The 26,288-nt window shown below is 37.8% G+C and overlaps 1 protein-coding gene across 10 annotated transcripts in view; it reads right to left on the reverse strand.

Annotated features, from left to right (window-relative positions):
• Positions 1-26,288, reverse strand: part of ZNF521 (zinc finger protein 521) — a 309,282-nt gene that overhangs the window by 126,828 nt on the left and 156,166 nt on the right. The gene's annotated exons all lie outside the window — the stretch shown is intronic.

Below are 26,288 nucleotides of genomic sequence, written 5' to 3' on the forward strand. Positions count from 1 at the left end.
CAAACCTTTTTTTTTAATGGCGTGTCAGAATTGGGTGCATGGGCGCTATTGCACTCGCCTGCATGCTCACTCAATTCCCCACCCAAATGTGCATGTGCACATGAGCCCTGCTCATGCGCGCGCAACCACTCCCCAGGCTCTGGAGGCTTTTCTGAAGCCTGGGGAGGGCAAAAACAACCTCCCCCCTCCCCTAGAGGCCCTCTGGAAGTCAGAAATAGATCAGTTCTGAACTTCCAGTTGGGGCCATTTTTTGCCATCTCCAGCCTTTGGAGGCTTTCCTGAAGCCATTTCTGACTTCTGGAAGGCCTCCAGGAGGCTGGGGGAGGCTAATGGGCTTCAGGCTCCAAAGCAGCCCACTGGCTTCCCACCCAGCCACCTGCCTGCTCCTCGGCCATGCCGCCGCTTACCGACGGCGAGGAAGCAGAGCAAGAGGCAGAATGGATGGGGAGGGAGCCCTTCATGTGGGGAGCGGGCCGTGGCAGAGTCTCCTTCCCCCTGGAACTCCAGACTCCACAGGCCAAGTTCCCGGAGTAGCACCGGCGGCCATTCCTTCTCTTTCAGAGCCGCCTTGCAAAATGTCAGAAAATACCCTGTTTTGCAAAGTGGCTCTCAAAAAGAAGGAAGTGACCGTGGCGCTTCTTCTGAGGAGCCGAGGCTGGAGCGGGGATTTAACATGGCTCGTCTAGCCTCCCCCTCCCATCAGCCAACATATCTGAAGCTGCCGCCATTGTGAGGGGCACGGGGACAGCCTGGCAAGCTGGACACCCGAAAAGCGCCCGGAGAAGGCCATGTGCACCTGAGGGCTGTTGGGGAGAAATCAGGAGGAGAGAGAGAGGCTGGAAAAGAAGCTTTGGGCTCTTGGGCGAAGGCGGCAAGGATAGTGGCCTGTGCTCGCCTTATGCAGCAGCAAGCGGTGTGTGTGTGTGTGTGTGTGTGTGTGTGTGTGTGTGTGTGTGTGTGTGAAAGGAAGCTTTTCCAGCCTCTCCCTCTCCCTCTGATTTTTTCCCGCACATGGGCCACTCTGGGAGCTTTTCGGGCACCCAGCTTGCCAGGCTGCCCCTGTGCCTCTTGCAACAGTGGCAGCTTCAGAGACGTTGGCTGATGGGGAGGGGGAGGCTAGGCTTCCCCCATCCACCCGCGGTTTCTGCCTCTTGCTCCGCTTCCTTGCCGGTGGTAAGCGGCACCATGGCCGAGGAGCAGGCAGGTGGCTGGGTGGGAAGCCAGTGGGCTGTTTTGGAGCCTGAAGCCCATGGAGCCGGCAGAGAGGCATGTGGGCCTGAGTGGAAGGCAGCATCTTCATGCAGTGGAGGCAGGGGCCAGGCCGGGCTGGACGCTGATCTCAGAAGGCTAGCGGGCATGGAGATCTGCCGGTAAGGCCAAGTGGAAGGCAGGGAAGTATGGCAGGGCCTTGGGGGAAGGTAGCTAACTAACCCACGACTTGCCAGTCTTACCTAGCAGGGGCACAGGGCTTTAGGTAGGCAAGCTGCAGAGTAGAGACTGGGCGGGGTAGAACAAGCAAGCAGTGACTAGGTTCGAAGGTGAAAAGGCCTCCCCTGGCCCTCCGGAAATATGAAACATCAGCTAGCCGGCACGCGCATGCGCGTTGGAGCTGACGCCTGGCGTGCCACTCAATATGGCTCCACGTGCCACATGTGGCATGCGTGCCATAGGTTCACCATCACAGGTATAGGGTGACAAAACAGCTCAAAAGAAAATAATGGAAATTTAAAACATTACTAGCTGTGATATACTACACCAGGGGTGTCAAACTCATTGAGGACCATATCAGGATTGTGTTTGATGTCAAGGGGCCGGAATAGGCATGCCTGCCCAGAGTGGGTGAGGCCAGTTCAAGGTCACTCATGTCGGGGGCACCTGTGGTGGCTGGAGCGCTCTGCCAGTGAAAATCGGCTCCCGAAGCTGCTACAGCCTCCTACAACCTGCATGCAGCCCTTCCGAGCTCCATTTAAACTGGCAGTGACATTGCGAGCCAGTCATTTGCTGTTTCCAGGGCGGCCCCACAGGCCAGATCTAAGCACCCCAGGCCTTGAGTTTGACATCCCTGCTCTACACCAAATACAATTCAATTGAATATCATATTATGTTACTTAACAGTGGTATTTTTTCTTAAGCCATGATATAATCTAGATATAGCCCATTTATTACAAAAGGGAAAGAGTTTTTTCCTACCTGCAGTTACATTTTGATAGCATTTCTTAAAAAAAAATAAGGTGGATTTTGTTAAGAATTGTTGTTGTCAGTGAGACGTGATTGTCTTCTCAATTACTCAAGGACATAATAGGAATATAAAATTATCCCAAATATTCCATTTTGCCACGTAATGTGCTGAAATGAATGCAATAATTTTGAAATTCATAGAACATCAGACTCAAATAATTGGTTGAAATTTTGTGCTAAATTTCAATCAGAACCATCTTTTTCTTTTTAAAGTCCACCATGCTTGTAAGAATTTCATTTATTCTGTTTCTGGAATACTTATATTTGAAATAGGGACTCAATATAAAATAACAATTGAATATTGCTTTGAAATTAAAAATAATGTAATTTTATTTGCCTTTGTGAAAGCATCATGTAACTCAACAACACTTACTTCTGTATAGGCATGTACAGGTGTGTACATTAATAAATGTATTTGTTAGCATGCTAGCATTCAAAGAAAGGTATGATTTTAGCTTTGTTGATTATCTTGCTGCTAAATTAGTGACATGGAAATTATGCTTGACCTAGGCAGAACATGGATATCCAAATCAACTGAAGCCAAGATATGGATAAGAGATGATGTTGCTATATGGATCAATGATGATATTACTAAACTAATAACTTTTTCAGATAGTTCATTTTCTATCTACATTTTGATAATGTAATGAAGTTTACAATAACCTTCGGAAATTCTAAATTCTCATTATTGGACTATTGCTTTTTTATCTGAGATTTTATCTGAGAACTGGGGATCTCATCTAAATTTAGAGAAAAATGATTGGCACATATCAAAATTCACATTTAGTAATGAATAGTATTTACAGAAAAGGAAGCACTGGAAGGAACACAGAGTCTAAAGCTGTACTGGAACGTTGATGATAACAGCTACTATTCTAAACCATTTGATTAAATTTAGCCATCGGAACATTTCCAAGTTCTAATAAAGCAGCAATTACATCTGAAAAGGGAACTCAGCCAAAAACCTTACTATTCCAATCTCTGTCTTTCAAGCAACCTGCTACAATATAAGCTGCTTAGTTTTGGTCATATACGCATCCAGGTTGTTGGAAATGATGAATTGCAGGTGATTTTACAGCACTCTAAACTGATCTCAGATCTAAGCTTATTTCTCAAACATTAAGAGTTTATGTTTAACTTGAAATGATTATTTTTGCTTAGCCTTTTTCAAAATGTACCGTATTTTTTTGGAGTATAAGACACACCGGAGTATAAGACACAGCAAAGTTTTGAAGAGGAAAAAAACGTGTTTACACTCTGCAAACCTCCCAAAAACGGCCCATTTTTTTTGCAAAAATCAGCCTGTTTTTCTCCCCTAAAAAGGCATGAATAGCTTTTAGGGAGCTTGCAGAGTGCGCCTGGGGGTGGGTGGGGTGGACGTGGGGCCAAACACAAGCGAAAAACAGGCCCCTTTTTTTGTAAAAAATGGGGCATGGATAGCCCTTAGGAAGCTTATAGAGTGCTCCTGGGGGCTGGGAGGAATTTCTGCCCTCCCCAGCCCCCAGGTGCTCTCTAAAAGCTTCCTAGAAGCTCTGCACGGCTATTTTAGTGAAGGGGGCGGGGTTTCATGAGGAAATAAATGCTGTATTCGGTGTATAAGACACACCCAGATTTTCAGCCTCTTTTTTGAGGTAAAAAGGTGTGTCTTATACTCCGAAAAATACTGTAAATGTTTTTCTTTTCCTCAATTCACAATGGAATAATAATATATAAAGTGGGGTATGTTTTTATCATATTTTGTTTTATAATTACATTGAACAGAAAAATTTATGTTATTATATACAATATTGTAAAGTGTAAAACTAAAGATTATGAGATTTAACTGATATATTTACAATAAAAAAGTCTTTTTTTGTATTACTTCATATTCATAAAAATGTAAAGCTTTGCATTTGATACAAAATAGTTAAACTTGGATAGGATGGTATTTGGGTTCTGATTTTTTGAACATGTTTGGTAAATATACTTTATTCATCACAATCATACATGTCTGTTCTTTCTCCTAACAAATCATATCACAGTGTCAGATTTGTAAATTCTATATAGAGCAGTGAACAATATTTCTTACATTTTTTAAATCTTCAGGCAAAGCTATTTTGCACATTACTCGCTACTGTGTTCTTTTACATTAGCAACATTGAAGATATTTTGATATACGATTGAAAAATACATTGGACATTTGAATTACACAATAGTATTGTAAAGCAATTTAGGGACAACCTAATGCACATATGAAGGAACTGTTAAGAAATAACTTGAAGAAAATGTCCAGTATAGAAATTGACGCAAACATAAGAAATTCAAAATAATTCAATATCAATATCTCCTTTTTTCATTCTGACCTACCTGAAAGGGCTGACAGTTATGTAAGTTATCCAAATATTGCTAAACCTCAGTTTCCAGCATTGCTCAATATTTCCTATAATGTCTTAAAATGCTGGGAGATGTACTATAGGGGCAAATAAATGTTCCCTATTTAAGACTAATTCAATGGTCCTCATAGCTTACAACATGTAATAAAATTATTTGATTAATAATGCTGTTATTTGATTTAACTGCAATTTGATTCTGTGAAGGTACACTGAGGATTCCTATTTTGATGGGAACATAAGTATTTTAAACTTCTTTTTTGACTGATTTAGTTATTCTGCTTATATGTTTTGGGCTTTTTGTCTTAAGGATTAAAGAAGCAGATTCTTTTCTCTTCCTCCCAAGAAAAAGATTAGATTCTCATTGAATGTTCTTAGAAAGAAATCTCCAACAATAAAAACTTTTTTAAAAATATCATAGAGCACAGATGCTGCTTCTTAGCATAAAGCAAGCAACACATGACAAGTAGAATTATTATAATTTGGATTCAACGTAAGGTAGGTGTGTGTGTCTGTCTGTGTGTGTTTTGAAAAAGCAAAAGCAATGACAATTTGTTTATTTATTATTTTGACTGTAAAGACAAGACATAAATTTGTTTATCTAAAGAAAAACACATACAGGGACAGAGGAAGTCAATTATCCCAGGAAATTAAGGCAATTCGATCATGTAACGTTACAATAGATTCATATTACTATAAAATTCCACTGGTCTTATTCTAAATTCAAACAAACAATACTACAATGTAAGTTTTCATATTGGAATTATGGTTTATATTTCTGTTTTTTCTAAAAGCTTTGCAGGCAGGGACAAGAATAAAAGAGATTTCAATAGCTGGGACCTTGTATGTAAACTTTTGTGTGTATTATCTGGCCAAGTCAGTAAGATAGTAATGTACCCGTACTCAGATTCTGTATCTATGCACACTGATACACTAAGTCCCCATGACCTTGAAGTGCAACCCCAATATCAATATTTTAACATTTTGTACATTTGTATATGCACATTTTACCAGACTTTGAGATAAAAGCAGCAAATTCTTAGTAAGAATGCTAAGCTATTTGGACAGAAGGTAGTGAATCAAAATTTGCAAAACTTCTGCTTTCAAAAATAGCCTAAGTGACCTCTTACAATACTCTGACCACTCCATTGCAAGCAGGAGGCAACCCCTGTGAAGAGTGAATTCTGGCAAAGTTCTCTCTTCACAGATGATGCACAGCTTAAGCTATAATGAGTTTTTGGGTTACAAATGCTGAACGCATTAATATTCCTTGATGATAATTATCACAGTATAAGCACCTTTCCCAATGTGAGTAGCGTAAAGCAACTGAAGCAGCATTTTTACTATTTTTGAAACAAGCTGGAAAACGGGATTTTGTACTTCTCTAACCTAGGATCAACATATAATTATAAATATCTCTTCACCTAGGAATCTATATGTGTATTTAAACACTCTTTTGAGATATATTTTCTTATTCTCTTTTGCTGTGCCATGTAAAACTGTAGTGTATTTTTAAAATATATACAAATTGTGAAGAGCATTTGGCCCACATTTTATATTTAATATTTAAAGGTCTTCCTCCTTTCTCAGCCCCTAAATGACTCATAGAAATTTTTACCGATTTATTACCAAACATTCAGAACATCAAATCTATTTGCTAGTGCATTATACAGGAAACAGTGGCTTGGATTCAGGGATGCTTTTCAAGCTAATGCTATGTTTTCACTGCATATGTAAACCTATGTTCATCTTCAATGATCTAAGATTTCTATTCCACTTGTGCAAACCACTACACCATGCCAGGCGTCAATGCTAATTTTGCTAGTTGTTTCATTAGTTCAAGGGATAAATTACATGTGACTTTCCAGATGTAGTTGAGTTATAAATCCCATCACCCATCACTAATAAGACCAGCGATTGGAAGTTGTAATTCAGCAGCGTCTTGATGACAAAAATTATTCTCTCATTCCCTTAGTTTTTGTAGATATCTAAAGAAACACTAATATTTCTACTTCTGATAGTAAAATGTCTGATACAGTCCTTGATGATCTTCTATGCTCATGATGTGTATGCACATATAAATTAAACTGTCATATTGAGACTACATATTGTATTTTTAAAGGGAAATTTCTTCTATGATGTGCTATTCCTGTACATGTATGTAGATCCAATTATGCAAATATCTATACAAATCCATCTATGCAAATATCAAAACACTGTTCACCAATCAGGCGCACACACTCACATGATAATAATACTTGGAATGGATTTTTAAAATGAAAATAGTTTTAAAAAGCCAAAATAACTTAACAGGTTATTGTGAGACCAATAAGTAACAATAAGAAAAAATCAGCAAACTTTCCATGCACTTGTTTTTATTTCTCTATCTTTTGGAATATGTGTTCTTTTCATTTTAGACATTTTAAACTAAAATTAGCCTCAATTATTTATTTATATTATCATGCATCAAATTAATGTCATTTTTCCTGAAGGGAAAAAGGAGGATTCTACTCACTGCTAATTTGTGGTTTATTCCCCATAGTCACTTTTATATTAGGAACAAACTATATTATCATCACCTTCTAATTTGGTTTATAAAGGCCCAACAAAAAATTCTAAACAAGTACCAATTATTATAAAAAATGACATTAAAAAGTTTCAAACAATAATAATTATGCACTTCAAAATCATCTCAATAGTGTTCTAATGAATTGAATTTTTAAGTGATAAGGATACATGTTAGATCTATAGTTTTCATATTCATTCTTGATAAGATTGTCAACTGCACGTTACCAGTTGCAATTGACTCAAATTCTTTTACTTTTCAACTGCCTAACAACATTCATATCATGTTAGAAAATACCTAGCCAAGTTCTATTCAGCCCACTCCAATAACTGGACTATACTTATTGTTTACTTCTGCACTTGCAAAGTATCTTAACATCTTTATTTGTCTGTATGGTTCTTAATATTTAATACTGTTGACCTATTCAAAACCACGAATGGATAATAATATATAAGGCTGACGATTCTTTTTCTGTTCAAACTCATACTTGCCCTGAATACTGCAGAAGGGCATTCATCACTGAAATTGATACATTCTGAAAAGTACTCCTTGCTAGCAAGATAAATGCGCTTAAATACCTTCTCTTTATTATAGACATGACTATACATTTATTTTGTTAATTGAACAAAGTCTGTATTAATGTGCTTATGGAAGCCTCACATTGATAAACTGAACTCCCAGCACAGCACAAAATATGCTAGAGACGTAATAAAAGGTAAATTGAGTAGGAGAAAAGAAAAGGGAACTTAGTATAGACCAATTTGTCTTGGTTATTAATGCATTAAAACTGTGTGGTTGACCCTTTTACAGGAGGGAAATTCTGCCCACCTAAACGCATTTCATAATTAGATAGCCATGAAAAATATGATAAAAATACATAGATTAGATCAAATTTTTTTTAGTAAAGTAATAATGCTATTAGAAGGGTTCTAATAATACAGTTTACAGTGATATAGTGTAGACTGGAAAGAAAATTAGCAACTCTACTCACAAATTTTCCATTTAAAAAAAAATATCTTTCTCCTGAATAGACTGCAGAGTTTGCATTTATTCTGTAAAGTATATAACAATGATTATGTGTCCTTTCAGTCCTCAGAAGAAACTGATGATTTTGAAAATGTCTTGTGATGTCTCACTAAATTCAGGCTGTTTCAATTACTATTACTACACATTAAAAATTAATTGCTTTAAAAGAGTGGATTAAGGTTTAAATTTCAATTCTACAGTGGGTGTGCTAAAAATCAATGCTCCCTGGCCCATGATCGGAAGTGTATAATGACAAAACACCATGGAACTGGCGTCACTTTGAAGCAGTTTTAGACATGATAGCTTATTTAAGAAACAATATCAGCTTTTATTCGGTAGCTTTTATTTAAATTCTACACATTTTCACTGGGAGTAAAAGGAAAATGAATTAAACAGCTGAATTGCAATGGGGAAATCTGGAATGGTTCATAGGAACAGAATAAAGTTTAGATTACTGTTTATGTAGAAATTTGTTTTTTGTCATATTAATACATAATATGTATAATCAGACCAAATGTCGGCTTATGAATTCACCAAGGAAAAAACACTTAAGGATACTATTTGTTAAACACATGATGCCGCCTGCATTACATCAGGTCTAACAGTATTAATGTTGAAGCACGTATGTCGATTAAACTTTGATTTCATTGGTACTCATGCTACGTAAAGATAGATGTTTGTTGCATCTGAACAGAGTGATAACTCAGGATTCTGAAGAATTCTGTCTTATTGTAAAATAATGACCACACATATTTTCTTGTGTATTTGTTTTATCTTCTAGCATACTTGATATAAATATTATAAATTCTGGGTGGAAATACGTAAGTTGAAGATCTGTGATGTAATATCACTAGACCTTATTTTTCATTTGCTCCTCCTGTGGGTGCCTATGTTGAGCACATTGAAACCAAGAGTCTTATTGCTATTGCTAGCACTCCAATGCTATACACAAAATTTTGTTCTTGGTTGACAAATCCTGCCCTGCTTGACTGGCATATTTAGTAGTCATGTTATTAAGAATAGCACATTGGGAATGGAAATTTACATCCATCATCATTTGGTTCCTTTGCAATTAGAAAGATTCTCTAGAATCCTGGCTTATCGTTCAAATAAAGATAAACTTTAGAGCTATAGAATCTGAAATAAATGGCATCCATACTATTCTATGACAGTGTGAAATATGAAGAAAAGGGCAAGTTAGGAATTGTTTCTCTTGGATGGTATCTGCCTGTAGACAGTCAGAAAGATGACTTTGACAGAGATAGGTCAGATCCATTGCCAAAGTGATGAGAGGGAAAACATGGCTGAAGTTCAGAACAGCAGAAGGAATGCAAAAGTGGTTGAAGAAGGCACCTCCCTGAATCACATGAAGGGTAGGGGTGAGGATAAAACATAATCAGACTCATGAGATCCTGCTCCTGCAGCCAATCTTAATAAAAGTAGTTTTAGCCTCCCTGTGGAGTTGACTTATTGGTCTGGTCTATGTAGTAAATGTAATGGTATGTAGGAATGGCCTTGGAAGACAAATGAAAGCGCTACAGATTAGACAACAATCAGACACGTAGCAGCTGAGTCTGCAGAAGAATGGGGCCATGACAAACTGTCTTAGAAGAGGCCCTTCCTAGTTTCTTGAACTGTAAAGGGGAAGGAGGAGAGATGTACTTGCAAGAATCTGTTAGAAGCTAGTTCTTCTGAGTGTGCTTTTTGTCAAGACTCTCTTGTAAAGATGATAGTCTTGTGTTTAGCAATTGGCCTGACATTGCTCATTCTACCAGGTCTGACAAGAGTATTGTTCTCCAGGACGCTTCTCTTAAGTGCTATCATCTCATAGAAACTAGGACGCATCCATTATTCCTCATGGTAGTCCCTGCCTTCTCCTTCAGTTCTGGCAGCTGCTCTCCCAGTCTTCCAGAAAGCCTTGAAAGGCTGGATCTTCCTCCATCACTGGGGTACAGTATGATGGAGCCCAGTACATGTGAATGTGGACCCACCTGGGGAGGTCTCGCCTTTGGTGCTTTTATAGTTTGAATGTTTTTATTGTTGTTCTGTGAGTAGCACAAGGCTATGGCACAAAAGATGTGTGGCTATGTAAGACTTTTAAATATAAATGAATCAATCAATGTTTATATTGATATATATCTAGCAAAATATACTAACTTTAAGAGTCAACATTTATAAAGGACAAACTTTACCACAATGCTCTTAGAATTGAATATTGGATTATTGTATGCTGCTCTGGACTGTCTTTGGTGAGATGGGTGGTGTGATGGAATGTGCAACTGAAGTGTGTGCAGGAATTATACAGTAGTAGCTCTGCCATTTCCCAAGGAGGAGGCTGCACATTCTAGAGAGGGGCCACAAGACAAGAGACTGTGTGGTCTTGAATTGTATGGGGGAGGAAAGAAAATGTTCAGGGTAGCCAAACTTGCAGAGAAGAGCAACAAAGATGATTAGGGGACTGGAGACTAAAACATATGAAGAACGGTTGCAGGAACTGGATATGTTTAGCTTAAGAGAAAGAAGGACTAGAAAGAAAGAGACATGATAGCATTGTTCCAATATCCCAGGGGTTGCCACAAAGAAGAAGGAGTCAAACTATTCTCCAAAGCACCTGAGGGTAGAACAAGAAGCAATGGGTGGAAACTAATCAAGGAGAGAAGCAACTTAGAACTGAGGAGAAACTTCCTGACAGTTAGAACAATTAATCAGTGGAACAGCTTGCCTCCAGAAGTTGTGAATGCCCCAACACTGGAAGTCTTTAAGAAGATGCCTCACCCCTATAAAAGTGACTTTCCTTGGACTTAGATCTAGAATTTATGGGTGAACTGAGAATTTTCTGAACTTTTAAAAGTTTGTTATGCCTCTGAGCCCAAAACTGGCAGGGCAAGATGGCACACTTCCGTTGTCTTTGTGAACTGTAAGATCTGACTCCACCTTCAAAATTCAGGCATCCGGTCTTTGTCTCCGAGCCGCCCAGAGGAATCTCTTGTGGATTGTGATTTTTTGAACCCTCTGGGAAAAAAAAAATCTTTCATCTATTGCTAGAGTGACTAAAGAAATTTCCATCTGTTTGGATTCTCTGTCTCCTGGACTCGACTGCCTGCTCTTCTTCTCCAGCTGCCCAATCTCTACAGTGACTGATCTCTCTGCTTCTTAAACCATGTCTCCAAAAAGACCACCTCCTGGAAAACCTGGCTTTGCTACTTCTGCTCCAACATCTGCAACATCCAGTCCAGCCACACAGTCAAAGATAACAGAATTGATGCAACCCAAGACTACAGAGATAGACTTTCAACAAATGCTCCAGCAAATCTTACAGGGCCAAGAGGAAATTAAGAAACAGCTAAGGGAAATGAAAGATGAAATTAAAGAAAACCAAGCGCAAATTTATAAGAACTCACAGAGACTGGACCTTGTGGAGGGTGGGGTGGCGGAGGCGAGAGGGGGGGTTGAGGCCTTGCAGAGGGGAAACAAAGAGCTTGATATTCAACAAATGAAAACAGATTTTGAGAGAATGTCCTTTTATCTTAGATTCCAAAATGTAATAGAAATAGATGGGGAAAATATAAGGGACATAATGACTAATATTTTAGCTGAATATACACACAAAGATAAACAACAGATGGAATGGGAGATAGATCTGGCTTATAGAGTGAACTCAGCATATGCCAGAACACACAATGTACCCAGGGAGGTTCATATTAGATTCCTTAGGAAAAGCACAAGAGATGAAATTCTGGGTGTGCAAAGGGGGCAAACACTGATATACCATGATAGGGAGATAACCATTCTAAAGCAGATTCCCAAAAAAATTAGGGAGAAAAGGAAAAATTATTCGCAATTGGCGAATAAATTATACCAGAAGGGGGTGTGGTTTAGATGGTTGATGCCTGAAGGTATGCTGATATTCTGGGAGGAGACAAGAATTAGAATTAATACACCCATAGAGGCACAGGCCTTTATGGAAAAAAACAAAGCGAACCTAGAAAAAACAGAAGATACCACAATGGTCACACAGGACACGGGAGGGGCCGGAGCTCTGCCAGCAGGGGGGGAAGGGGCAATACCAAGAAAGCTCAGATCACAAAAATGAATAAGAAAGCCACAATGTTATAAACAAACCGAAAGCAATAATGAAATTATATCTAGATTATATATTATAACTATATAAGCTGACTGAAAAAATTTTTTCTAGAATTAATATGCTGATTTTTTATGACTATGGATTAATGTCTGATATTTGGATGTAACTTATGAGTTTGGAGGGAGGGGGCGTCTGTCACACTTGCTACTGCCAAAATTTGTAACCATTCCATTTACCCTTTTCCTCATAAATGTTTTAAAAAACCAATAAAACTTTTTTTTCAAAAAAAAAAAAAGATGTTGGATAGCTATTTGTCTGAAACGGTATAGGGTTTCCTGCCTAGGCAGGGGGTTGGACTAGAAGACCTCCAAGGTCCCTTCCAATTCTACTATTGTATTGTATTGTATTGTATTGTATTGTATTGTATTGTATTGTATTGTAACTTCCGTGTTAGAAGGTTATAACAGACTGGGAAAATTCTGTCTTACTAGATGTAAGCTTAATTGGATCTTACTATATCATCTTTGGCCTTAGATTTGACAGATGGTTATATCAAATAGGTACGTAGGTAGGTAGATGATTAGACAGACAGACAGACAGACAGACAGACAGACAGACAGACAGACAGATAGATAATCATTTAAGGAATAGCACACTAATTTTCTAGCATCCCCAGCCTTCAAAGCCCTCTGTATATAGGCTGAGCACCATTTCAAAATGTACTTGCAAATTATATTTGCTACAGGTGATCTGGAAAAATGTATCATTATAACTCTAGTGTTTATTTATTTATATGCATTTGTAAGATACCTGCTTTAATTAGCTTACAATGCACTAAAAGCATCCCTAAATCATGATAAAAACATGAATAAAAACCACTACATATTTTTAAATTAAAATTGCCATTCTTATGTAAGATCTTCTTATGTAAGATGCCTGAATACCTTCTTAAAGTGGACCATTTCCCCCATTTTTCTAAAGAGCAAAAGAATCTGGGCACATTTAGCATAGGGAGCTGCCACTGGGAATGTAATCCTCGGGATCCTTACTCCTTTAATTACTTCAATGCACTTTACATGATGCTTGAAGTCCACTTGAAAGCTACCAGTCAGCCAGATAGAAGCAGTTTGAGCGGTATTGGATGCTTCTAGTTTGCCTACTTTACACTTCTATTGCAATAGCTGTACTGCCTCCCACTTTCCTTCTGGGTGGAATTCAAGCTTATGATCTTTAAGGCTTTACATGGCATGGGGCCAGGTTATTTGTGAGACACTTCTTACTGAGAGTATCTGTCATCCTATCAGGGACAGTAGGCATGTCCTGGGCCCCTTCCTTGAAATCTTCCCATCTAGTAGCACCTTGGAAGTATGCCTTTTCCAGGACTGGAATACTTTCATTCTCAATGATTTGGCAGTCCCCCCCCCTTTTTTTTTAGTCTTTTTACCAGCCATCAAGACTTATCTTTTTATCCTGGGATGGAATGAAGATGTCTGGAGATGGCTGTGGGTCATTCCAAGATGTTTTACAATTTATGTTTTTTATAGTTCTGGCTTTCATTGTGGTTATGAGCTGCCCTGAGCAGTGTTTTTAGATGCTCTGCCATACAAATCTTTTAAATAAAGAAATAAATGCATCATTGATCTTTTTGGGAGTGTAAATCCAAAGCATTAGTTCTCTGCCTGGCCATGTGGGACAGAACCACCATCCAGAGAATATGGTTCTGAAATTAACAAGGCTGCTATCAATGTTAATGGCATAATTGTCTTTAAAATTACATCAAGACTTTATATATCTGTTCTTATGACTCAGTTTGTTTAACTCTGGTTAATTGAGTATATCACAATTCACTACAATCAACTTTCTAATATGCAAATGGGATGGAATAAATTTATAAATATAAATCAACATATGACAAACACTAATAAAAATACCCAAAAAGAGAGTAATTGAGACCCTCAAGGCAATCTTTAAGGTCAGGGTCCTTTATATTCTGCAACTATAATACTATTTTTAAAATATCAAATAACATAGAATACATACAACTATTTTTAAATATTACCCATATATTTATAAACTAATATTTTCTTAAAATCAGTTTAATGGCATATGCCTTTTAATGCTGAAATACTGTTTTCAGATTATTGGCATATAGATGCAAAGATGGGTAGAATACAGAAACAAGGGCTCAAATTCCCTATGAAGCATTATTGAGAAAATATACTTTCTTTGCATTAATTAGGGAATATTTCTGAATCAATAATTTTGTTCAGAAGATATATTTCAGAAAGAAGTTCATTAAAAAAGACTAAAGCATATTGTACATATTATACTTTATATGTTATTTTAACATAAATTCACTACTTGTAATCAAGAAATAATAAACAATATTCTGAGTGTAGTCAACAAAACTAAAGTGACAACAATGAAGTATCCCCAAAACCACTGAGAATATCAAGTGTTTAGAGATAAACTGTAATTCGAGTGCAGACAAGAGACCAAAACAAACAAAACAAAACAAAAATAATAGAACAAAACCCAGTCCACCACATTTTTAAAGATCCCTTGTGCTGAACTGATGTTCAACTGCAAGTTTGGTAGCAAGAGAATAAAGAAGATGGGAAGTAATAACAACAATAAAAAAAATAATCTGGTACAAAGGGACCCCAAGGTGTAGTAGTCATCCCTATGCAACCATCACCCTTCACTGCAATTTACTGATGTTGCTTCATTATAACAAAGCATATAAAGGGGGTGGGGGCAAAATATTCAGGTTTGCTATTTAAAGCTACATGATTTGCAGCATTAGCTATTGTAAATACTGACCCAAGACAACAGTTTAGCAGGACTTTTCTAAGCAAGGAATAACATCAGAAAAAAATCCAATTAAGTGCAAACCTTAGGAGCTGGAGAAGCTTTACTGGAGTGGGAAATTGATAACATTTTGAAAAGCTTCCCATTAAATAATACAACAGTAATAGTGTTTTGATACATTATGCTACCCCAAATTGTGCAAATATATTTAGCAACATTTCTATTCTTCTTATCAGTAATTAATATAGGAAAACTAAAATGACATGTTTGGATAGGGCATAAAAATTGGTAGCTTTCATGAAAATTGGTTTTAAGATCAACTGTTGGGAAGAGTAGATTTCAGTGCCAGTAGTCTGTAAATGTGTGAGTTTGTATAGGTTTGTGTATACAGTATGTATGTATGTATGTATGTATGTATGTATGTATGTATGTATGTATATGCGTGTGTATGTGTGTGTATGTGTGTGTGTATATATATGCACAATTGAGCCTGTAATATATATTCACACACGCACTACACACTATACATTGGTACGTATAGGTATGCAGCATTATTATTTTCACTATTTTAAGAGCAACCTGTTTTATATTATTTGCAAGTTGTACTTAAATTTCTTTGGACTGAATCAAAAAGATAGCCTGATAAGAACAGTTGTAATTTTCCTGAAACATTAGTGAAGAAACTGCTATAAATTTTGGGATAAGGAAAAATCTCCTATTTATCCATACTTTTCCTACCAATAGTTAGCATTTATTTCATTATTACAGTGATCTAAATTCATAGTAATTTTCTAGCTTTCAATGATTGCTTCCTGAGGAGGAGGTGAAACATGTGGTTAACCTTGCAAAATCAAGAATTAAGAGACTTGTTCAAGGCTACAGGATGAATCAGTATAAAACCCATTAAGTGCAACTAAGATTTGCTCATCCCTTTCATACTACGAATTCTTCTATACTGTTTGAAATGAAGGAAAACAATGGAAGAACATCTCAGCAAAGAATGCCTAATGTTCAAGCAATGCTCTAGAAAAGGTATGTGAATTATGCAAAAATATAATTTTTTAAATCCAAAAATGTACAAAGGTTCAAATTATATTGATTTAAAATCACAATTTTAAAGTAATTTCTTCTGAACATTTAACTTAAAGAATTTGTTGAAGACTTCCAAGTCGATGTAATTTGGAGGAACTATCTGTAGGGTTTTTATCAACATATTGATAGTATCAGGGTTTTACCAGTTGCAGTTTATCTACGAGTAAAGACACTATATCTGTCTCCTGTGTAAATGAAGGATAACCTCCTAGAGCTCAGACTGTGTTCTTACTCTAAATATAATGGACTCCGATGTCATGAAAGTTCTGAAAAAAATTAGCTATTTAACAAATGTATCTTTATTTGAAAAAGTTGGGAACAGTATTTATGAAATTTTCAACTTCATATACAAAATAATTGGGGGTGGTACCAAGCACCTAAAATCTGACATCTGTCGACCCGTACAGAAAAATGAATGGATCTGCACATATCACCCCTATGATAGTAAGTACTTATTGCAAGCAATGTCCTCCGACCTTAGTGGCAAATAAATAAATACTATAATAAGTGCTTATTTGCAAATAAGATCACAGGACCTGGCTAATAATCTACAGCTGTAAAGTTGAAACATAGATTCTTGATCAGCAGAAAACACATGGTTGGGTTCCTGACCCAAAATAACACTTGGAATCTACTTATTTGACAGAACAAGCATATGAAATGTTGTGTTTTATCTTTTCCTTCGATCCATATCTTAAGCAAGCTAATTGGAAGAACTGAAAATCATGTGGCAACCAATTTTAGCCCATGCACTCTATTCAAAATGGTTGTTTCTCTGCTAAATAATTTCCCTTACCCCCCTCAATCCAGATTAGATGGTACACTATTCCGGATTGATGGGGGAGTAGTTTAGGGTGTTTAGGTTCAGGAATGTGTGCACATCTGCAACCCCTGAACTGCCAACAGTATGCAACCTGTGATACTATAAAGTTCTTTGTCCGTGAGAAGCTACATGTCAAGGCTGTGTACAGCAAAGGTGTCAAACTTGATCACGTCACGTGACGTATTGTGACATTTTTTTCCTTTTGCAGAGGTGGGATGGGTGTGGCCTGCATGTGACACATCCAGCCCACAGGCTGTTAGTTTGACACCCCTGGCATACAACATCTATGAAGGGGGGTAGGAAGGTAGATCAGACTAACAAAAGCAGCACTTCAGTGTTATGATAATGATTTGTGATAATGTTTTGTAACATTGCCCCATCTCCCGCAAAGATGAAACTTATGGCACAATGTTTTAACCCTGCTTGCATCATTCTAATGAAACCAGCAAGGCCACTGCTTAGCACTTGGCTGAGGAAGGTCAATGTTGGAGGCGGAAACTTTGGCAGAAACATGAGATACAACTATTTCAAATAGCAGAACATTTTATTATTTATAGTTAACTACTATCAGACACAAAGAAACACTCTTTGCCTGCATAGAACTATCAATTTTTGAACTCTTGCTTTAATATTATCCAAAGCCTACTTTGCATTCTACTTTTGTCCTATGTTAATGAGTATGCTTTCCATCAGGTATTAAGCTTAATGCTTTTATTGCTGCATCACAGATAACACTGCCTGTTTTACATGATGATGTAAATACTACAAACTAGGTGAAGCACATTTCTTTTCTTAAATAAAAAAGGCAACAGCAATTCTCAAAGAATAATATCATCTTACTATTATGTGGAACAGAATAAAAAAAAATCTAAGCAAGGATCATTGAATATGTCACTGGTTGATTTGTGCTCCACGATCCTCATTAACATTGCTTCTGATTATCATATCCAAAATATTAAGATGTAAGTATGAAGGTATATATAATTGGATATTAACCAGGACATATATGTCTGGATAGAAGGTAGGTCCTTCCTTAAATTAACCCTGATACATATTAATTGCCAATTACTGAAATAATCCCTCCCCAGAAAACCCTCTGTAGAATGTTACAGTGTCTAAGCCTCTTTAAATAAACAAAATAAATTGAAATAACTGGATAAGAAAAAAAAAAAAGAAAGCTTTATTCTGAAGTGAGCTTAATTTATAGGGCTTACAGAATGATTTTTTTTCCTAATGATTGAAGTTAAAATCTAATGTTCCCCCCAGAAACAGATGAGGAGTTTACAAAATGACTTAAAAGAATATGGCTATTGGACGAAGAGCGAAACGGATGAAGAAAATGAACAAAATCTGTGTTCTCCTTTACTCTGCATTGTTTTCAACCCCTACTGCAGAACTATCATACAGCTCTTTGGGGGATCTCCACAGGATGTTCATTTTAAGAAATTAGAGGTGCTGCTTCAATGCACCTGATCCTCCCAGTATAGAAGCATAGTTTTTTTTTCTTAATTCCAAACTGGTTGTCTGCCCACCTACACAAATTATAAATCTCACCATGGATCCAGTGCAGCCAAGCAATCTGTACCTTTGGCTTGTTTTTTCTTCCTGTAAATGATAGCTAGCAGAAACAATACCTGAGCTATCGGTTGTGTACTACAACATCTAATGAAACATGAGAAAATGCTACAAGGGACATATTTGTTTTTCTTCCAGATATGAATATTCCAATTGCATCCTATGTGAATATTTAAATAGATGATCTGTGCGAGTGAAATAATGGTAGAATCCACTTGTTCTGTTTTTCTTCTAACCAAGCTAATCTGGCAGACTTAAGGGAAACTATATGTCTGTTTGTACATAAATAAATAGAACTATATTCATATTCAAACAAATATGTGGAAAAGAGTATTCCCAACATTTTCATGCAATGTGAAGAAGTCATTGTTTGTTGGATATGCGATGCATAAGAAAGTCGGTATGGTTGATTCCAATATATACAGAATATAGATATGAACAATTTACTTCTAGATAGTTTGGTGATGTTACTTGAGGCTGATAGGTCCTTGTCCAAAATATCTGAAGGACACATAAATTCCTACCTCATTCTAGAAAATTACATATAGGAAGAAAAATGAATTCCACAGTAATTTTGTTGTTAGAAGTGGGGACTATAAAAAGAATAGAATAGAAAGCATAATAAAAGAAACAGCAATTCAATGCCTTTAAAAAATAAAATAATGCATATTAATTATTGTAGCTATACAGTTATTTGATTGTTAAGCCATTAGATCTTTCCATATATTTTACAGGCATGAGGTGGGAAATCTCTGCTTCATATTTGAACATTTGTTTGCTTTAAATATAAGCTTTAATTTTAATCATGGAAATGATGTAGCTGAGGGAGTTTTTAGCCTTTTCTACGTTTACTCAAAGATATACAGCACAATAGAAGAGGCCTGTAGGTCCCCCCCCCCCCCCCCCCCATTGATGGGATCTTGGCAGCTTTGGAGAGAACTTAGAAGCAGAAAATAGCAGAAGAGAGGATTAATCCTCCTTGGACTACTTCCTCAAATAATTCTGACCATAATGATGGTTTAAAATAAATTCAAAAGTAAAATGAGATATGAACACTATCATTATACCTGTTTCAAGCTGAACTGTAACAGTGTATTGACTGTATCAAATAAAGGCCTGGCATAGTTATACAGAGATTATCTTTAATGCATATTCTTTCACATGAATAACCGGTATATCCACATTATCTCTATATTTTTTCTCCTCTTGATTTACTGATCTTAACTTATTAAATCTTAAATAATGATTACTTAAATACATAACTACATATGTGAGCAAGAATTCTTTTTATCAACAATTAAGCTAGAGAAATACACAACATTTCAATGGCTCTTCATTAGCAAACAAATCAACAAGTGATATTTTAATGCATGACTTTATTCCATCTCTGCAGGGACCATAGTTGAGAGTGTGATGTACAGTACAGAGAAAGGAATCATCAGCCACAATGTCCCAGGGCTCTTTCCATTGAGGACTTCTCAGCCTTTGCTTAAAGAGTGCATTTAATTGACTGATAGACAGTAGCTTCTTTGTTCACAGAAGACAGCGAAGTAATGGCAGCTTGAAAATCGTACCATCTACAGGGTCTCCTGAGACTAGTAACAGGGGGATATGTGTCAGGAATAAATAAATAATCTAATTATTAAGCCACTTCCTGTCAAGTTAACTCCAATTTGTTGGCTTTTGAAGGCAACAAAATGAGGCATTTTTCCTCATTATGCTTCTCTTTTTATACTACTGGTAATCACAGGCGGATTAAAGGGTGCCTGATTGGTTTTTTTGTCAAGGAACTGAGAAGCAGCCAACAGTATAGGAAAAACAGAGTTGGGGTTAGACGAAATTTCATGCTTGTCTCCTTTCCAGCTCCCTAACAGTCCACACTGCTGCCCCCATACAGTGCCGCCAGCTGTACAGCAAATATGTACCCCTCCAACTGCGGCCTACCAGGCCACAAGTTCCATCCTGAGAGCTGCGAGATGCCTTGCAATCTTGGCAGGTAGCTAATGCTGTCATAGGCAGAAAATTCTAAAGGTGACCTACGAAACCCCCTTACTCACAAAGGCAGCAATAGCCGTAGCTCAAGTTTAACACAGACACACACACACACACACACACACACACACACACACACACTATCTCTTGCCTGCTTTTCTTCAGAAAAAAACAACTATAGCAACAGGAAGAGACTTAAAGCAACGCAGCCAGGGGATGAGACCATTTTTGCCATGACAATTCAGGTTCTTTCATTTAAAAAAAAAAAAACATGCACTCTACACGTTTCATTTTCAGCCAACAGAGAACTGCCTTGTCCTGAAATGTACCTTTGCACCATGGTGTTATTTCAATATGTAAAAATGTGAAAATTGTTCCATAAGAAATCCGTCTAATTAGATTTCTCCATTAGGGAAGCTCCCAGGAAGAGTTTTGTGTTTGTTTAAAGAGAACCTGCCATTCCAGCCTGACCAAAGGAAAGAGAAGCCACTCCAATATCAAAACTCAGGGAAGCCAGTCCGTAAGGGCTCTAAAAGCACTGACCATCTGCAAGGACCTTTGTTGCAGTCTTTTCCCCCCTTAAGTGCTTTCACCCTGCCTGTAACATTTGGAAATTGTAGATGTTACCTGGGGGCAAGAGCCACAGAAGCAGTCACCTAGTAATAACTAATGCTGTTTTTATCTTCCTGTTTAAGCCAAAGATAAGAACACACTATAAATCAGGCTTACTCTGTGTGTGTTTCTGTGTAGAACAATGCTTATACTTTTTATACTTATTCTGTATTATTATATTTTCATTACTGGAAAGAAAAAAAAAATCTTGACGTGTCAGAAAGGCTTGTTATTTCAAAGCCCAGCTCACTGCAATCCTGCTGCTGTTATCAAACCCAGTCATCCTGGTAAAGCTTTATGTTCAAATGTATCTGAAGCCACGGTGGAAACATTTGTTGAGGGGAGGTGGGGTGGTTAAATGGGAAGCAAGAACTGAAAAATAGCATATGGCAAATGGGTTATGTATACTTAGGTACAACTTGATTTTCCTAAACGTATTTAATTTGTATGTCACTTTACTAGGAAATTATTTTTATAGTAAAAACGTTAATGGTAGTAACACATGAGCTGAGTGTGTGTGTGTGTGTGTGTGTGTGTGTGTGGGTGTGTGTGTGTGTGTCCCACTTATTTTTGTAGATAATTCAAGGTAATGAACATAGGGTATTTCCCCAAAAATAAGACCTGATCTTATTTTCTTTTGGGTTCCAAAATAAGCACTAGGGTTTATTTTCAGGGGATGTCTTAGTTTTTCCTATGTACTTTTAGAGTACATGGGAGACCCACTTCTTCTGCTTGCTCGTGGTAGGGCAGGAGGATGTGTGATGCACCAGTGCCACTGCAGCAAGGTGTGGGTTGGAGCGCTCTGCACTGGCTTACCTCAGGGCTCCCGCAGTCAAGCCATCCATCCAACACTTGCCTCGCCTCATGGCCGCATGTTGTGACCCGCCAGGGACCAGTGGAGCTGGCATCAGATTCAGAAAGTGAGGAGGTTGGGGAGGAACATGGGCCAGTCCTGGAGTCTGGGGAAGGCTTTGACGAGTGCTGTGCGTTGGAGGCAGAGAAGGGGCTAGGGCCATCTGACACCTATTAGACATCAGTGAGGCAGACGAACAGCTGGAGCCTGTTCCAGGTGTGTGCATGCAGAGAGTTGCCAGATAAACAAAGAAGGGTCGACTTGAGAGTAAGGCCACAGATGGACGGTGAATGTCCCCTCCCATAGGGAATAAAAGAGAAGAAAAAGGGGAGGGGTGTTTGCAGAAGACGATTAGTTCATTCCTGCATTCTTGCCATGTAATGTGGCATCTGAAAGATATCAGCCTGGCCACTCTCCAAGCCTGATAAAGGTCGGTAATTGTGAACTATCTTGAAAGACTTTGGGAGAGGAAAGACTTTGCTGGAGAGGAATTCATTGTAAATTAAATAAAAGGGGTTTATCGGGACGAGGACTTAGTTTTGTGCTGCTGGGGAAGTCTAGGTCAGAACACCGCAGCACCAGGACATTGCTTGGGCTTTGCTCTGTTATGGTCATGCGAGCAAGCAGAAGTAGGCCAGCAAGTCTGTCCTGCTGAATGGGGCTGGTGGAGCTGCCACCGTGAGGCAGGTGTCGGGCATGGATGGCCTGGCTGTGAGGGCCCTGAGGTAAGCCGCTGCAGGGCACGTTGGACAGCTCTATTCCCCCGCCTTGCCTCGCAGCGATGGCACCACAAGCAACCAGATAGAATGGGTGGCCGAGCGGCTGCGCAGGTACTTAAGTAGGACTTATTTGGGGTGGGGCAGTGCTTATATTGTATGCACGTGCAAAAAAATATGGCAAGACTTATTTTCAGGGAAACACGGTGCCTAATACTTCTTCATCCACTTTTCCCCACAACAATCCTATGAGGGGAAGTTGGGCTGAAAGACAGTGACTGGCCCAAAGTCACTTTTGCTTACACGAGTCTCATTGGACAAGTGCTGTCAAGATTTTTACTTCTGTAGAGCCTCTGCTGAACAGTTTTCTGAAAAAGTCTGTGCAAACTGTGCTGGCATCTGCAGGATGGATGCAACGATGAAAGATTTAGCCTGGTTTCCAGCAGAAGCAAATTCCCAAATTGGGGGTTCCACAAGAAAAAGTTATCACAATACTTGCACCCCACCTAATAGATCTTTCTTTGTCTAGCACGAGAAGTGCTAACCTAAATTCCTTCAACATTAGGTTTTTATGTGAAATCTAAGCTATCGATTAAGATACAGCAGTAAAATAAAAGATGGAATAGGCATTTAAAAAATGTACGTGGAGGTTTCTGACCACAGGGTATAAAATGTCAAATGAATTTAAATATAAGGAATGGCAATCTGTTTACACTAGTGTATGTCCTTTTTGAGCCTGTAATTATTTTTGGTTAAATTGTGCAGATCCTTTAAACCTATACCTATTTTCTATCTGCTTCACTGGCACTTTGAATCAGTTTTCAGTTATAGTCAGCAAATCCCCTCTTCGTACAAATTCATGCTAAGCAGTAACACTTCATTTTAAGTAAGTTTTATCTGATGTCCCCACACAGAGCTGCCAGCTGTACAGCAAATCTGCAGCTTGCAAACTGAGGCTGACTAGGCCACAGGCTCCATCGTGTGCTCTGTTAGACTCCTTGCTGGCCTGGCAATCATTTCTTGCTGTCACTGTTGTCGTCTCTGCACACTGCACAGAACTTAGAATCATCTGATTATTAGAATTTGTGGTCCACATTCCGTTTTATCCTTTATTTAATCTATCCCCAGATCACACATTTGTTTAAATGTTTTGGCTGGTTTACAAATCATGCAGCCATCTGCACAGTAGGTGTAACACTGTTTTTTAGACCAAAGTTATATTAGAAATCAACAGAGATAAAGTCATTCAAAATGTTTTGGTGCTTGTTATTCTCCAAGAACTCTAGCTCTATAACTCTAAGAAAAAATAAAATTATCTGCAAATCGATGAACATCTATGAAAAACAACACCCAGCAGAACGCAGAGCTTGCTCCATTACCTACGTTAATACCATGACAGCTGAGGAGAGATGACCTGGCCCACTTCTCAACTCTCCTGTACAGATGGCTATTAAAGAGAAAGTATGCCTTTTGTATGGTCCAGGCAGAAACCCTTTATGAGCTTTTCAAATAAGCCAGCATTGCCCACACGAGGGTAACTTTCTGTAGTATTAAACAAAGCAGACTTCATTTTTTTTCCTCAGCATTTCATGAAGCAAATGACAAATAGATAAGATAAAAGATCATCCTGGAATTCTGTACTTATGGTCCAACATTATTAAATTACTGAAAATATGGTAGTTTTTTTTAAAAAAAAACATTAAAATAAAAAGAAAATGTATTACTTTGGCTACTACTTCATCGGAAATTAAATTCGACTTTAAAAAATAAAGTATATATTTTTTCCTACATAAGCCAATTACCAGAAACTACTAGACTTATATGTGATACTGAATTATGACATCTACTAAATTATCTACATCCATCATTTGCATCGACTGGCTCCAGGTTGGCACAGGAGACAAGGCTGTATATTCTCCCATTATTTATTCAACATATATGTGGAATTTATATTAAGAGAAGCAGAATTTAAAGAAGATGAGCGTGGTTTTAAAACCGATATTAAAAAAATCTATAATCTTCCCTATGCTGATGACAATACTTGGATAGCTAAAAATGCAAAGGATCTGCAAGTTCTAGTAACAAAAGTGAAAGACTACAGTCAAAAAAATGGGCTAAGAGTAATACAAAGATGATGATCTTTTCTATTGGAGTAGGGTTTTTGCATAATGTATTTGAAGTAGGGTAATTTGAGCCTGATTATTTGTGTCTTGAATGAGAACCACACCCAACATTAGAAGTCACAGATATATAAGTGGTAGATTCTTTCTGCCTTTTAGGATTAACCATCAATAGTAAAGGAATCAGTAATCAAGAAATACCCAGATTAGAACTTGGTAGAATAGTCATGAAGACCTTGGAAAACATAGCCAGATACCATGATGTCTATATATCTTCCTACAAAGATCAGAATATGGCAAGCAATTGTATTCCCTGTGACACAATGCCAAGGAAAGTGGTATTCTGAAGAAGCAGAATAGAAAGAAATTGATCCTTTTGTAATTTGTTGTTGGAGAAACTTCCTATGAATATAGTGGGCAACCAAGAAAAGAAAGAAGTGAACCATTGAAGAAATCAACTTAGTCTTCTTTCAAGGAACAAATTATGATACTTTAGAGAAACTAATGAAGACACAGCTAATAGCAATATCACTTACACTTATATACCACTTCAGAGAGCTTTATGGCCCTCTCTAAGCAATTTATAGAGTCAGCATATTGCCAATAATCTGGGTCCTCATTTTACCAACATCAGCAGAATGGAAGGCTGAATCAACCTTGAGCCAGTGAGATTCAAACTGCCGTACTGCTGGCAATCGGCAGTCAGCAGAATTAGGCTGCAATACTGCATTCTAACCACTGCGCCAGCATGGATGGAAAGATGAAAAGATGGAAAGAAAGAGAACAGGAAGACCACCAGCATGGTGGATAGACTCAAATTAGAGTGTGATAAGTACAAATTAGAGTGTGTAGAAAATTTAACACTGACTTGATCGCCCACAATCAATCAATCATTTTAATAATAAGCATTATTTATACAATATGCAAGGTTTTCACAAAATATACACATCAAGAGAAATAAAAGTAAAATTGGTTTTCTGCAGGCTCATATGAACTGAATGAAGAATGAGCTAAGCTGTTGGTTTTAACTTTTATTCTTTTTCAGTCTGTGTAAAAACCAAGCTGTGTAAAAACTTATCCTGATTAGTAAAACAGGCAAAGCAGTCCAAGTGGCAGTAGCATGAAAACAGGGAGGGGGGGGGAATCTTTACCCATTTTGATATTGTCAGTCAATCTATAGTGTCCTCCTTATTTTAAATCTAAATTATTTGGGGGAAGAAACTTTCTTTTCAGGTTAATCCATAATCTAATTACAGTTCTCTAGGTTTGGATGCTTTGGAACTGAGCTTAATTTTCAGAGGGAAAAATCATTGCTCCTCAAATGCACACAGTGGCATGGTAATGGTTTCAGTTTGCCTTTGCATAACTGGAAAGATCTTGGCATTACTAAAGAACATTACATAAAGTGTAC

Source organism: Natrix helvetica (assembly GCF_964273705.1).
Source record: "Natrix helvetica genome assembly, chromosome: 4".
NCBI classification, from domain to species: Eukaryota; Metazoa; Chordata; class Lepidosauria; order Squamata; family Natricidae; genus Natrix; species Natrix helvetica.